This window comes from Protopterus annectens, chromosome 1.part0, assembly GCF_019279795.1.
Source record: "Protopterus annectens isolate FY-2018-M chromosome 1.part0, PAN1.0, whole genome shotgun sequence".
Taxonomy (NCBI): domain Eukaryota; kingdom Metazoa; phylum Chordata; order Ceratodontiformes; family Protopteridae; genus Protopterus; species Protopterus annectens.
Genome location: NC_056725.1, coordinates 986,065,252 through 986,082,827, shown reverse-complemented (window position 1 = coordinate 986,082,827; position 17,576 = coordinate 986,065,252).

Genomic DNA, 17,576 nt, shown 5'->3' with positions numbered 1-17,576 from the left:
GACACACCCCTCAGCATGTCTAGACAGTCATGAAAAATAAAAAGTAGTGGCCAAGTTCGAACCCAGGATACTATACACCATAGTCAAGGTACAGAACCACTAAGCCATGACAACAATACCTAGAAATGCAATAATAGCTAATTTATAGGAATGAAAACAAACTACAGCATGACAATGCAGGTTTACTGAAGTTGATACAATTCCAAAATGGCCAATCACAGATATGTGCGGGAAAAACGGACTATATAAGCCCCATAGGCGGGAATACACAACATAAACGATTGTAGAACTGACCTGCAGGCAGAATGACAGGAGTAGGAGAGGGTAGTTGCTTCCGAGCACAGAGGTGGGGTGTTGAGGAGTCCAGGTACATGGTCTGGCTCCTAGTCCATAATCATGAGGCCCAACTCATGCAGGGCCAGGTCCTCTGGGGAGCATATAGGGCTGAGGCGTGGGACCGGTTGGCTCATGATCTCACCAGTGCCACAGGGATTCCAAGGACTGGTGAGCAAGTCCATCACCACCATGCAGACCTGAAGAGACGCAAGCAGGACCAACTGAACCTTTGGATCCAGGAGGCCCGGCAAACACCCAACGCCCCACTACTGAGTAAGTAACATTTAATTATGTATGTAAGAAATTAAACTACCTGATATTATGGAGATGTGTATTCCAATATTACTTCATTTATATTACAGCTGCAGGTGTCCTTTCTGCGAACCGCAGAGCCTATGGCGATAGGCTGGTGCGGTTGCGCCACCAGGCAGGTCAGTAATCCACTACCAGTAACCGTAAAGAAATATAAAAGTATGACAGTCAGCAAAAGAGTGCAGTGTAGTCAGTAAGGAATAAAATCTGCAAGTAACAGTGTGAAAGTGTCTGTAAGTCTTGCTTGATTATAAAAGTGTATTTCAGCCTGTAAGTTAAACCGAAAAATGAAACTGTCTGACATATATTCTGAAATAAAAATGCCCTACCTGTAAGAAAATAGTATACAACCTGCAGCAGGCTGAGAAGTATAGCTGCAGAAGATGATGAAATCACATGTGTGAAATATATCCCTGTGGAAATACTGAAACATGACAGAAGTGAGACTGCTGGAAAGGATTGTAATAACTACAGGTAAAACATGTCAATAAAGCTTAGAAGTAAGTACCATCCTGAATAGTAAAATGAAAGCAAGTGAGAGAGTGTGAGAAAGTGTCATGAATCCTGCAATGCAGTAGTAATAACCCCTGAATAAAGTATACTGCAGTCAAGACAGAATGAAATGCATGTGAGATTCAAAACCAAACAGCGAAATCTGTTCAAAGTGTTGCTGCATGTGGAATGTGTATCCCAAAATCTGGATATGTTGCTCTCAGTCTGAAATATGCAGATAGGATGATTGTCTGATATACCAAACATCCACACTTGTCTACAGCTATATAAAGCAAATGTAGCAAGATGATGTAGCTGAACAAAGCTAGATATGAATGTGTATGAAGAACACTAAAATATATATTGATGTTGCAGTAACAGTCCTATCACCAAGTTGAAATAGTTATCATATAGGGAACTGTAGTTAGAACAGTAGTGTGTATATAACTGTAGCTATTAGAAACGTACAGCATATGTATTGTTATTTGAAGGTGTTAATATTACTTTCTTTACCCCACCTTATAACCACATATAACCCATTCCACGTGAAAATGGTATGTGCAATCACAATTAACACCCCTGGACATTTGTCCTGTTGGGTCATATATATCTGCATGTCTGTTGATGCATCTGCCCTGTTCATACATCCACACCTGATGGCCTGTTGCCATCAATTAACCCTGCATGTTGTTGGACTGTGTATTTCTGTTCAAATTATGCATGTGTTATGCACGCTGTTCAATGGTGTGAATATCTGGGTGTTTGGTTAATGGGAATACTAATGCATGCTGTTACAACTAATTGTGAATGGTATTATATGTCACTAACCCAAACTGTCATGACATAATGCAAAACATAGGACGACAGGGAAGGCGGGTTCCAGCGGACCCACCTCTCCCACCTCAGCTGGTGAGTGCACCTGGCACTAGTGCAGAATCCGGACCCTCCTCCGGTGGCCCTGTGCCACCTGCGGGAGGAAGCGCTGCAGGGGATGGGGCTCGCCCCCCCTCTGCAAGTGTGGCCGGAGGAGAACCACCACTCACCCTCCGTAGCGTCCGGACTGTGGTGCGTAGGGAGATTCGGGACTCTTTTCTTGAGCCCCTAAGCCAGCTCGAGGCACGGGTGGTGCAACTAACGGGCATGCCTGTTGCCCCGCCTACACAGCCCCCAGCACAGCCCCGTGCTGGGCAGTGAAGGAACAGTGGCAACTGCCTATGGGTGGGGATATCAGTTCCACTGTTGCCATCTGTGGGCTCATGGGCTCTGGATATCCAAACCTCCGTCCCCGTAAATTGTGTAACCCCCCCCACACGTGTCATACACCGCCCCTGTATGCGTCTTATTTGTCTTGTCTGTTTACCTACCCAACCTACCTCCCCAGCTGTACTGACTTCCTTCACCTGACATACCACTCTCACCTGAAAAAAAAAAAAAAAGGGCACTCTGTACCCACAAAAAAATTACACCCCATACATAGCTGCCCATTCCACACACATGTCTGCTGGACATGGAATCTATCAATTACAATTGGCTGTACAACAAGTATTATTGTTGTCCTGACACCTTTCTCAGGGGTGGAAGGTTTCAAATGTCACACCAAATTACATACATATGCACAGCTGTTGCTGATGAAGAAATGGGCAACTATGGGCCTTACCTACATCCATCCTGCACATCCCAAGCTTGTTTCTCTACTGTCTTACCCTCTTTGTGACCCATTTTTCACCACTTTCCTGTCTCCCCATTTTCTTTTCTTTCAAAGAAAATAGCTCGGGTGTGCGCCAGAGTAAGCACCGTTAAGCGGTTGTAAGCGGGTGTGCGCGGAGCTAACTGCCAGTGCACATGCGTGAGCTCCGCGCAAACCAGCGCTAACCCGGTTACAACTGCTTAAAAGTGCCTTAGTCACTTTGATTGACAGGTCCTGTACTCAGTTCAAAAGCAAAATAAAATCCCACTGTCAGTCCCGAACCCAGGACCTTGGAAACACTAGTCTGTATGACCTACCACTAAGCCATGACTCTTATACAGCAGCATTGTGCTAAAATAAATATAACATGTAATAGTAGGGATGAATGTAAAGGGAATATAGGATGTGTAGTACACAAAGCATGTCATTTAAAATTACTGTCAAAACTACTGGATTTCCATAATAGTAGTGTGTGAACAGAAACAGCCATGCTAGTTGGCAGCTTGTAGATAATAAGGTCAGTTAAAGTACATAGATATATGTATGCATATGTACATATATATATATAAATATATATCTATATATAGTTCTAGGAGTCAATGTGCATACACACTTGCTACAGGGAACATGAGAGAGGAATGGAGAATTGTGAATATACAACACAGCCTGAAGCATGAGAGAGATACTAACCTTTACACTCACAGAACACTGTCCACAGCATACCAGCATGGTCCCCACCCTCACAATCTGAAAGGGCAACGCCTATCCCACATACCCTTTTATAGCACTGACCTGAAATCACAGTGAGAACTGTAATCAGTACACAACTGGCTGTATGCAATTAGCAAATGCTGGCTTACAATTGGTGCAGAGGCCATCACATGGACCTATGCAGATACCTACAAAAGCATCCAGTGCTAACACTCCCCACATGCAATACATTCATTGCATTGTCTGTAAGCAGACAGAGGGAGAGTGAAAAGTGAGCGAGAGAGAGAGAGAGCAAAAAAATAAATAAAAAAATCAGACACTGTGACCCTGTCACCCGAAGCTGTCAGCACTGACAGTAGCAGCATCAAGCAGAAGCTGTGGTAATGCAACCAGCTGTGACAAACAGAGGTAATGCAAAGTAGCAGGTTAATAGTGTGCATACTGTGAACCCTCCAAATGTGTCATAGGTCTGTATCCATAGGTATGTCCATGTGATATGTTGTGTGTACGTAGTTCCACCAAAAGGGGATGACCATACATCACATGTCAATCAGTCATAGGCCACGATCCTGGCAGCATTTGTCTGTGCGTTGGCCCAGCAATGGCTGTAGTGACTGCTTTGAAAGGTCAGCCAGGTTCAAAAGTCAGGATCAGCCCATCGCAAAGGCACACTGGCTGGGAACAAGTGTCTGCAGGTACCCGATGTCACTGCATATGCATCCCATACTGCATAATTCCATAGCTTAGCAGACCAGGCCCGTTATGCATATGATGTGGTAATTCCCAGGGTCAGTCGAGGTGCCCCCTTAGTGGTGTGGGACCACTGTTGCTGTATGCCACTGTCCAGGTACATATCCTGTAGTACAGCCAAGATAAACTATCAGTGTTATATGCAGTTGTATGTCCTCTCAGAGTGCCGGTAGCACACATCCAGGGGTACCATGAGGTCACAGTGATGCTGTGTGTTCTCCTCTGCTGAGGGCAGCCCTCACCTGGACATGTGAGATGATAGGGAGGTTACATCCAGCTGGGATAAATATTTTAAAGGTGGGGGAGAAGGAGGGGGGATATGTGCACCGAACATGTCTGCAAGATTGTTGCCAATATCCGTGTGTTTGGTGAATGTTAAGTAGGTGTGGATTAACACAGAGCATATCTGAGGCATGTGGTCCATATGTGTAACATAACTGAAGAAGGCCTTGTGGTCATCCATAGTGTTTGTGTCCATTTCCCTCCCAGAGTAGGCCGTGGCTGTTTTTATGACGGACCGTAGCGTAGTACCAGTGCTGACCACAGATGCCTTCCCTTAATGTGAATGTGCTCTGTCCTGCAGTAGCCTCCTGCTATTGTTATACAATCTGCCTCTGTCTGGGGTCCACCGGACAGGATGCTTAACCTTTGTGCATAGGGTCTGGGTTAGACATGTGTGTACAAGTTCCATGCAATCCGTGGCATGTCCGTGGTAAGCATTTGCAAAGGGGTCAGCAGTGTGGCTTGTGGATTCCACTGGCCCAGTGTGCTGCATGGATACCATCTCAGTCCCAGCAAGTGAATAACTGTCTAATCACATACATATCAAAGTAGTCTACTGTGCTGGTGGTGGTGGTGGGATATGTATATCCAGGTCAAGTAACGTCTGTCCACATCACAGTAGTGGACGGTGTCCCACATACAGTACATTGGGATGAACCCCCAGAGTGAGGTTGTGCATTGCACCTGTCAGTGTGTGCTGACCGATGGGGCATGCTACTATGTTGTGTGGAATGTGGCAGGTATTGTTGCACAGGTGTTGGCTGAGCACTGATATCTGGCCATGTACCTGTGTATCCACCACGACACACACACATGCAACATATGGGAGTAGTAGTATATCACTACACATGAGTATCATGTATAGTATGTGTGCCATATATTGCTGACATGGTCTGCTGATATCCTGTCTGTGTTCTCTTCCAGGGAGATGGCATGACAGCGTAACCCTGCCTACTCTGTGGCGGAAGATGAGGAGATCCACCAGAGCCTGGTGCGGGAGTATGACATCCTGTTTTCCCGCACCAGTCAGAATCAGCAGGAGAGGGCCACACTGTGGCAAGACCTTGAACGTAGGGTAAATGATATTGGCATGCATAACAGGACATATGAGCAGGTACGACATCACTGCAGTGATTTAATCCGAAGTGTCCGGCAGCGTGCATCAGATATCCACAGGCAACAGGTCGCCACAGGAGGTGGGGTGGCCACACACCCCCCCCCCTCACCAGACTGGAGGGGCTACTCCTAAGTGTTGTGGCTCTAGCCCCAGAACACCAACAGCAGTACACCTGCATTATGATGGAGGCTGGTTCCACACAGCAGCACGACATGGAGCGTGCAGGTAATATGCCATATGTACACCTGACTGTTCTGTACACTGTATCATATGCAATATCAATGGCACAGTTGTGCCCACTGACATTAATCTCATCATTTCTGCAGGTCCCTCCAGGGATACAGCAAGACAGGCCATCCATGCTGGTGAGTGTGTTTAACATAACCTATAATAGTACTGATAATGCTAGTAACAGTAGTGTAACTCAGTAGTGCTCTGTGTGTATACTGCGGGGTGTGCATGTGTGCATGTGTGCAGGTGTTCCTGTGCCCATGTGTGCATGTGTGCATGTGTGCAGGTGTGCCTGTGTCCACATGTGCATCTCTGCATGTGTGCCTGTGTCCACGTGTGCATGTGTGCATGTGTGCATGTGTGCCTGTGTCCACGTGTGCATGTGTGCATGTGTGCATGTGTACACGTGACCACGTGTGCATGTGTGCATGTGTGCATGTGCCCATGTGTGCATGTGACCACGTGTGCATGCGTGCATGTGTCCACATGTGCATCTGTGCATGTGTGCATGTGTCCACATGTGCATGTGTCCACGTGTGCATGTCTGCATGTGTACATGTGTGCATGTGTGCCTGTGTGCATGTGTGCATGTGTGCATGTGTGCCTGTGTGCATGTGTCCATGTGTGCATGTGTGTATAAGTGCATCACTGGTAACAATGTCTGGAGACTGTAAACTGTGTTTCCTGTCTTCATCCCACAGGTTCTGGGGCTGCTCTGGTGACCTGCAGCAGGGAACCTGAATCCTGTGCCACGGCTACTGGTAATGATGATATTTGTGTAATGGTACAGGAAGGTGTGTCAGGGTCTGCCATTGGTCGGCCAATTGACAGTACACAGCTGTCAACCCCATCATTGCGCACAGTCATCCTGCCTGTACATCCTTTGTCACCATTGTCCCTAGGTGATGGACAGGATACAGTGGGCATAGACCAGGGTAATGTGGTACCTGTGGTACATGCGTCCCCACACAGCAGCCATGGGCAGGGTCCTCTGATGGTACCACACAGACAGTTGCCCATGGGTTCTCGTGGGAGCATCCATGGGCGTACTGCCTCTGGCCGACGTGCCCAAAGAGGTCTGTCAACCTCAGCTATGTTTCGGACTGTCATGCAGGCACAGTCACGTATGGAAAGGTACACCAGACAGGGTCTGAGGGAGCTCCGAGCATGTCGCACAGCCATGACAGACAGTATGCGTATCATTGCGGATGCTATCCGTAACTTCACCGATGTCATAGACAGACGTTGTGGGGACATATTACAGCAGTTCCACAACCAGATGTCCATGAGCCAGGGCAATGGTGGGCGTTTGCGGCGTCGATGTGGCCGTATGCCGGCAGCAGCAGCTGGCAGTCGGCGCGGACGACAACAGGCTCGCGCACGCCCCCATAGTGCCAGCAGCAGCCCCAGCAATGCTGGGTCTGTGCTGTCATCGGAACACCCCAGGAGACCACGTGCTCGTGGCTCTGGACAGTCCCAATAGGGACTTGTGTCCAGTCAACACACTCCCGCTTCTGATGACAGTACCCAGTCTGGCTTTGTACTGGATACGGTCCGTAGCACCCCTGCCAGGCACAGGTACCGTGTCTGTGCACACACATTCACTGATCTGTATGGCCTGCCAGGTGCAGTCTGTGGCTGTCCACAAACCCCTGTATATGGCAGCCATGAGGTGGAACTGTGTGCGTGCATACACACATACGAAATGTTAACACCTAGGGCAACCACATACACGCACACACTGCACCAACACTGCCCCACCCTGTTCTGCTGCCCCTCACCAACACACATACACACACATGTCAATTGGTGGTATCAGTGGCTGACTCAGGCATACCTAATCCACACCCTGTGGATATGATGACACTGTGCCCCCTCCTGCAATCTCCAACATCATTGCGGGAACAGGTAAACACGTTGCTGATGCACAGGGTGACTACATAGAAGTGTATTAGTAGTATCATGTTGGTAACAGTACAGTGTGCTGCTATGACTATGTTTATCCCAGCATGCCTGCTGCAGTAACTGTATGAATGTCCTGAATTGTTATCTGCACCCATAGTACATACCAAAGTATAACAGCTGCACATAATTGCATGCCGGTGGTAAGGTTGTCAACAGATAGCCACATACATGGGTAGCACAGGGGAAAAGCTAACGCAAGTAGTGATATACAATGGTGGACATGTACAGTAATGGAGTCAAGTTGCCCACAACGACTATGCCATGTGGATGTTCGCGCATGTAGATATGTGTGCAGTACCAATGTAATCCAAATCACAAATAAGTATGACATAATATCGGTTCTACCATGGGCATCTGTGCTGCGTATTCCTGGGTACATGTTGATAGTGCCTACATATTTGCATTGTTACTTACTGTTATTGTTACCCCTTCTTTGGTGTATAATGCACTACTTCCAGCCCTGTTTACTGTAGCATTGTTTGCATGCATGTTCGCTTGGGGTCCCCTGGAACACTGCTTACACCTGCAATGCAGAGTTAGTGTGCTTCTGTAGACTTTTAGTGACATCTGCATAGCGTACGATACGTATGTCAACTTTACACATGACAGAACATCACTGTCTGTCCTGTACGCATGCACGTTGCCTGAGACACATTGCACATGTCTTACCTGGCATTTACCCACGTGTGCAGTCATATGCAGTGCTATGAAACAGTAGCGGTACACCCACACATACACACCTTCAGTATGTTGTTCCCCATTGGCCCTATGTGTTGGTACTCACCATGGCAATCACACTACTAGGGTAGCATGTGCAAAGGTAACCTGTGAATCTCCTCTATGGTCCAGTTGTGGTTTATGTGAGTCATGTGTCATTGTCACAGCTGCCACATGTATGCAGTCAGCCATCACCCTTGGCCAGGAATGTACAACACTTGTGTGGGATGCCACCACACAGCCAATCTGGGGACTGGTCTCTCTGAACCCAGTAATGCCATACCCTGTCAGGTGGCATGTCATATATACTACGTCCAGGACAAACGTCAACCCCAATCCCTGCTGCTACTATTGATAATACCCCTGAAGATGTTCCTGATAGTTTTGACCAGTTCTTTACTGAAACATTTCAGGCCCTAGCTAGCCATCTACCTCCTAGCTCCCCTGGTCCTGAAAGTAGCACCCCTAGAAAACTACTTGCGTCCAGCTGCCAACCAGTCGCCACTTCACTTCTCCGTACCTTGATTGTAACAGTGAAACCCACTACACTTTCTGCTGATCAACTCCCTGCCGAGTACCTATCAAAACCAGATGATGCTATTGCTTGCCCCGTCTCAAAGGTAATCAAAGGAACCATGTTAGAATCTAACTTTCCCACCATCTGGAAAATGTCATATGTAATCCCACTTCACACAGGAGGCAGCTCTACTGAAGTCTCCAATTATAGGCCAATAGCTATACTCTCTCCACTTGCAAAGATTATGGAAACTTTCATCATAGACAAGTCATGCACCACCTAATCCAAACTCGCATTATGGCAGACACTCAGCATGGCTTACATCCTCATCACAGCACTACGTCTGGCTTCCTAGCCTTTACTAACACCATAAGCCATACTTGCAACAATAATTATATATCCGCAGACCTCTTTTTGGATATTTCAAAGGCATACGATATGGTTGATCACCAACTTGTACTCCACACCCTGCAAAGACTGTCTAGATACTGGAGCCTTCCAATGGTTTCAATCCTACCTGCATGGTCGACAGCAGGCTGGCCTCTGGCAGAACAAACTCTCTAACCTTCTACCTAGCACCCTCAGAGTACCACAAGGCTCTATACTAGGGCCCTTGCTGTTCTCCATCTTCATTAATGACCGTTATACTGTCATCCCAAAAATTAGCTGTATCTAATATGCTGTATACTCTACTCTGATCTGCTCAGCCACATCTCCAGTAGAGTTATGGTCAGCTACCCAGACCACCTTTAATACAATAGCAAACTGGCTTTCTGAACATCGTCTGATCCTAAATCCCAATCAAACTAAACTGCTGTTATTTCACCAACACGTAGGTCTACCACTTTCACCGTTACCATAACATCAACTGATGGCACAATAATCTCCGCTGACCCATCTGCGAAACTATTAGGTGTCATCATAGACAATAATCTCAAATGTGACATACATGTTAACCAGATTATCAAAGCCATCAATAGAAAACTAGGGTCACTTTACAGAATTAAAGCCTTCCTAGCCCCTCCAGCTAAAGGTGCCATAGCTCGCTCACACCTTGTTTCAACCCTTCTGTATGCATCCCTCTACTCTCGAATATGAACAAGACTGTCCTTAACAAACACTCAATTTGCTACAACCACATTGCCAGGTTTGCCACTGGGCTGCCTTTTAGGACACATCATTGCATCAATCTAAATCAGCATGGTTGGCTTGCAATACCCAGCCTAATACAGTATAACCAACTGATTATGGCCTATAAAATCCTCTATAATCCAGACAATACTCCTGCACTTCAAATATTATCACCCCTATAACAATCCTAGACCGCTTGATCCTCTAACAAAGTACTACTTCAGACTAGCAAGTTTAATAACACAGCCGGTGATTCTCTCTTTGCAAACCCTGTAAGTAGATCCTGGAACTCACTTCCAGCTGATATTACCCTACTGTCCACCTTAGGTCAATTTAACAGTAGACTCAAACAACATTTGTCACTTAACTGGCTATGTCAATGTATCAAGCCGGGCTAACTCGAATGTGTAACTTCTGTGAACCACTTTACTGTGTAATTTTAATTTAATCCTGACTTGTGCTCAGGTCTAACATTAACCTGTGGAACATGTTTGACTTGCTTACTTATGTAATCTCTGTAAATAATCTGTTTGTAATATGTAATGCTAGTATTATGTAATGCTGTATCTGCTACCCTCATAGCTTGTCTCCACGGGCCTCCCTGGAAATGGACATGCATCCAGTCGGGCTATCCCAGTCAACAAATGTAGGATAAATAAATAAATCAATACAATATATTACAGTGACGACAATACCAGTCAGACATTGACACACACTGACAGCATGCTGAACACACTGGGGCATACGTGGGGACTCAGAATAGCAGCGTGCCTGGGCATCACACACCTCCGCAGCTGGCACACAGGCATATGTTCTGTTGGAACGGAGCACATGCCACACATGGCATGCACATCCCCTGTGCCACACACTCACAGCCTGTAGGTCTACACAACACACCTGCTAAAGACGTGTCAGGTACCTGTCTTGTGTGCTGCACTGGGGTCCTGCTCAACAGGCTGTATCTGGTGAAGGTCACAGTGATATGACTCAGGGGCACTATGGTCCACCACAGCACACATGCATACAGGTCAGTCAGAGGCATGGACACATATGACTCACTCATTGACCATGCCAGTGTGGCTGCCTGAGACATACCTCCCTGGACTACATGATAGGGAACATAGAATGGATCTCTCAGCATGTGGCACAGGCCAGTATGAGCCTGATGTTGGTTGCCAACATACCCTCACCAGGTATTCTGCCACTATATGTGGGAAGGGTGTTGCATGTCTACATTATACTCAGTCTCCACTGTCATTCATAGGGTATCCACTGGCTGTCAACGTGTACATGCTAGGGAAGCCACAATGATGTGCACGGGTCATCTTGCACGTGACATCCATGGCCCAATGTATAATGGCAAAGCTCCTTGGTACACACATACTGCCTTATGCTGCAGGACATGGATTACATAGTGACCTCCATGGGTATCACACAGGTTAGGACACTAACAGTGCTGCTACACAACAACAGCAGTGTACACAGGAGGATGCATGCACCAGACACTGGCCTCAGCACGGTGAACTGCAATGTCTGTGCAGTACCAGATTCATGATTCATGGCTCACAGGTGTTACCCATCACTGACAGGTTATGCCCCATACCATGCCTGTTGTCCCCTACACATGTAACACACATGGATAGGGGGGTGGTATCCCAAGGTAACACAGATACACACACCTCCAGGTTGTTGGCACAGCACAAACCATCAGGGCCTACTCATGTGCAGCTGACAGTGTGTCGGACTGCCATCTGGTTCATAGCCTGGCACACACAACCCTCACATACACAGGAAGACCACCTATCCTCCATAACAACACCAGCAATATGACAATCTCATGAACTGTGTTTATAAGGCCGTACTGCATCCAGCCAAACATTGTGTGTGAGCATTACTGTAGCTACAACACACTAGTTGAAGAGTTCACAGCATGTGGTCACTGAATTGCAGTGGAATGACATGTTACCACTACCACAACAGGTGGGAACATGCAGCACCTGTACATTGACTACATGTACACTATATGGCCCAGACCAGATGTGTATCCCCTGCTGTAGGTCTTTCACCATAGACACCCACACTGTATAGGGACATACCACGTGCGGACCCTGCACAGTAAGACACAGTCATATTGGTATACATTGCAAATACCATTTATCCACACGAAGCATGTGTCAGACTTGGTAACTACTGCAGGTCACAGGTATTTATGTGTATGTGTCACACACATACATCATGTGTGCAATGCCATTGCTGGTTTAGGCAATGGCATGCATTGTTATGTACAAACACCCACACAAGGTCATACTGTGTGACACAACCACATGTGACAGTTGTGGGTTACCAAAACATACCTATCTGTACTCTGACAATGGTAATAGACACAGTAGCAGAGCACACTATTAGCATTTCTAGCCAACTAGCCCTGTTTGGCTGTGCTGATAGTGTGGTGACATCCCCTGTGTTTACTGGGGGAGTATGCAGCATCTGGTGTATTGTAGTATTTGGCAAAAGGATCTGTTCTCTCACACTTGTATTTACACACACCCTACTACCCCCACACACATGCACACTTGCCATTTGCTGGATTCATTCCCCTACCTAATTAAGTCATGACACGTGAGAGAGACGCATTAGCAAAGCGCACTATTCGGTTTACTAGATAGTTCCTCTTCTCTGGCTATACTTATAGGGTGCTGACAACATCAGTATTTTGAAAGGGTAATGTGCATCAGGTAGTGTGATCTCCTGATTGCCAAAACTAACATGTTTTTCATACGGAAATGCACACACACGAACTCCCCACATCCAAACACACACACATGCCATTTACAGGTTTCAAACTCCTACCTAACTACATTACGATACTCAGGAGAAATGCATTAGCAGAGTGCGCTTTTCACATTACTGGGAGGCTTCCTTTCTCCTGCTGTACTTATAGGGTGCTGACATTATCTGTGTTTAGAAAGGGGAGTGTGCATCCTGTAGTGTGTTCTCCCAGTTGCCAAAAGGGGGATTTCCCTCACACAAATTTGCACACACACAGTAACCCCACCATCCAAACACACACACTTGCCATTTGCAGGATTCAAACCACTACCTAATTGTGTTATGACACTCGAGACAGACGCATTAGCGGAGCATGCTATTCGCATTCTGGGCGGCTTCCCTTCTCCTGCTGTACTTATAGGGTGCTGACATCATCTGTGTTTAGAAAGGGGAGTGTGCATCCTGTAGTGTGTTCTCCCAGTTGCCAAAAGGGGGATTTCCCTCACACATATTTGCACACACACAGTAACCCCCCCTCATCCAAACACACACACTTGCAGGATTCCAACCACTACCTAACTATGTTATGACACTTGAGACAGACGCATTAGCAGAGCGCGCTATTTGCATTACTGGGAGGTTTCCCTTCTCCTGCTGTACTTATAGGGTGCTGACATCATCAGTGTTTAGTAAGGGGAATGTGCATCCTGTAGTGTGTTTTCCCAGTTGCCAAAAGGGACATTTCCCTCTCACAGCCTTTCACACACACAAACCCAACTCACCCACACTGAGTATTTGCAGGATTCGAACCCCTACCCAACTATATTATGACACTTGAGGGAGATGCATTAGCAGAGCGCACTATCCGAATTACTGGGCAGCTGCTCTGCACCTGTAGTTTTTCTAGGGTACTGACATCTTTATTTCCACAGAGGTATGTAGATGTAGTACTACCTGTCAGGTGGGGGATAGCATAAATATGCATTTGCAGCCACCTACGTCAGGGTCAGATATGCACATCGCACTGGCAGGTTATGTTCTATACCATGCTTTGGGACCACAGGACCTGTAACACACAACACAACCAGTCCAGAACACCACACCCACATCCAGGACACACACTTAGCTTCCCTGGGAACAGTACCAGGATATGCAGGTATTCACATACACCATTCCAGTTGTTAACATCAGGTACAGGCATATTGTGTGTGAGAACTACTCAGGCCTCTACCACTTTACCCTACCGCCACTACAATTTGTGGGTCCATGTGCTATGGCAGAACCGCACACCACAGCCACATGGGTGAATACATATTGCACCTGTCCATCTGCAACATGGGTACTCACTGTTCCACACCAGAGGTAGACCACCATTGTTGATATCTGACCATACCCACCTTTCCCTGGACATCCATATCTCATCTCCACCCCCAGGCAAGGTTGTCACTGCACACAAACTGTGTTTAGCACAAGCAGACTCTACACTTGTGTAGACTGGGGTGGATGACTTCAGAGGACCCATGCTGGTGGACTATACTGGCCACTCAGCATAATCCTTGACACTTGCATCCTATGAGCATGTGTACAGTTTGCATTGGTCATGCTATCCCACATATACCCATGACTGCTCCACAACAAGACACCTGTCAGCTGTACACCGGCCATATATGCGCCGTTCAACAGACAGAGTGACCTAATACATTGCAGAGCTGTAGCCCACAAAGGGAGGACATCTGTGGATGGTTCCAGCACGGCACTTCATTCACACATACTCATTACAACACAGTGTTGACAGTGGAATCGTCCAGAGAATGCAGATAGGGCTCCCCTCAGTCTGTTATTGATGGACACCTACTGTCAGAGATCCTCGGCAACCCTCTCACAGCACACACCGACAACATGGCTGTGGCTTAGCACATTCAATCCCTGAGACCTCCACGGTGCCCCTGCTTGACAGAGGCACAGCTCACTAGCCTCACATGTTGCCTTCTGTGACCTACTTTACAGTGGCACGGTAGCCTACTATCCTGTGGATGCAGATGCCAAGCACACTCTGGCTGAGCTGTCATTCCCTGGGGCAAGAAGCCTAGTATTGACCTCTACACCCATATGTTCAATTGTCGGATGCACAATATTTGTTGTGCTGTTCTACTGTTTGCAGGTCTTTATTGCCATAGCATTCCCTGTTCCTATGACCAACTTGTGTATCTGTGGCAGATGTTTGCATATGACGGCGATCCACTATATCACTTATGTCTCTGTGGTCATTTACTGTGTGCACTCGGCTGATTGCTGTGTTGTGGTTGGTTCCTGGACTGACACGTACAAATACCAGATATGTGTGGCCAACTGCTACACGGAGATATGGCCTAAGTGTGTGAGCATGCCCAGTTTAGCCTTTCCATGGCATGTTGTCTGACATATGCCTCATTTATCAAAGTGTGCGAGCATGCCCAGTGTGAGCTTTCCATATGTTGCACTCTGAAGTCCAACACATATTTGGGTGTGTGTGACCTTCAACATTATCGCACGTTTATGACTGTGTGCTGGGTGTCATGTTGTGTACTAACTGGCCAACTGCTTCGTGTCTGCCACAACAGGGATTATACTGTGCCTGCAGGAATTGCATGGGATACTTTGCAGACAGTTCTCAACATACTTTCATAATGACCTAACACTGTAGTACCGTATAGTGTACTGGTTCGGTACTTTCACTGTAGTGGACAGTATCCTGGGCTTTAGTCCTATCACTGCTTGGCATCTTCATAGTGAGCACAACAGACTGTGTAGGGGCCAGTTGTTCACATATGACCATGTTGCAATATGTTCAGATATGGACTACCTACACCAGGCTCGTCCAACATTGCTAGTGTATTCCACAACATGGGTGGACATTGGCAAACACTAGCGATGTTCCGTAGGCCATTTCTGATGGTAGTCACAGGGTGTGTTTGTCCTTCGATACACATTGTAACTGGAGTTTGCCATTACATATGTCATGGTTGGTATACTGTGCCTCTGTCTACCTCTGACATAACAGTGATACCCAGGGTAGCCTACCATCTCCCATACACTCATCATGATGCCTCTTGAGGGGTGTCAATATGTGGCACTCTGGCTGACCTGTACCAGCAGTTTACTGAAGTGTGGGGGTGCCTTCTGTGTTATGGATCATTCTGTACAGCTTGTCCTATGTATGTCAGTGCTGGGGTTCAGGTCTCTCATGTGCATAGCTCACTGCCATTCAGATTGTACAAGGTGCAACATGTTCATTCATTCCAGGTTGGACATGGCTTCATACATCAGGCACAGCTTTCCTGTAGCTGGGAAGGATGGCGGTGTGTGGGGCTGCAGTTTGTTTACTCAGGCAACACATGGCATCTGTTCAGGCTTTTGCTACCCCTGGTGGGGTACTGTTGTGGACTTTACAGTTGTTGGAGGTGTCTGCTGCGGTATATCCCACAGGGGCTATTGTAGTCAGTTGTGATGCTGATGGAGGATGGCTGCAGAGCCAGAGTGAGTTCCCCTTATCTACATCTGCCAGCCTTCATGTTTGGGTGGGTATATGGTACATGTTTCTGCGAACACTACAGACACATGTTTGTCCAGTGCAGGATATTTATCACCTTTTGTACCCAGGTCTCACATTACATGTTAGGTGCCTCATGGGTTAACACCTGTGTGGTAATTTGTGGGCACTTACTGTATATCCACGGTGGTTGTCTATACACAGTTCTGCGATTAGCTTGCTGACATGGCTATGGCTACAGTTGTCTGTTTGTAGGTGGCCCTTTTGTGGGTTGCTTGTGTCAGCTGGGGGTCGGATATGGTGGGCTGATAGTACTCCTCTGCATACATGCTCAGTCACAGTCCTTCCATGTTGGCCTATACCTATGGGACATGTATACAGAACGGGGGTGGGGGGCCAAGACCAGGCCTTGTGGGATGCCACTCATATCCACTTTGTAGTCTAACATGGATGCGGCATGTCTGACCATGTCAGTTCTGTCCTTAGTCTGCTTTGCAACCCCTCTACTGACATAGGGGTGTATATTTAAGCTGGTGAACATATCCATACTGAACACGTACGGTATTGTCTATAAGCATGTGCACGGTCCAGCTACGCTGTGTGGACCACATAGCCCTCATCAATGACCTTAATGACTGCTTCAAATGGGTCAGACATGTTTAGGGGCCGGTTCTGCAGTTACAACAGCCACAGTGTGTAGGGTCCAGTATCAGTAGGTCCACATTAGTCTTCTGTCTGCGGTACATACTGATCCTTTCCATAGCTGTGCAGAACAAGCTTGTCAGGATCCTGGGGTGGTAGTTTGGAGTATCCATTCAGGCAACACCTTTGTTGTGATGGACCACTGTTGTTGTACACTGCTCTTTGGGTACATATCCTGTGGTAAGGCTGACATTGGCCAGTAGTGTGATTTTGCATTCCATTACTCTTGGTGTCCATGTTGGCCTCAGCACAGGACACCATAACATACATTTGCTACTGTGTGTTCTGCTTTGCAGATGATGGCTGTTACCTCAGCATCTGCAATGTC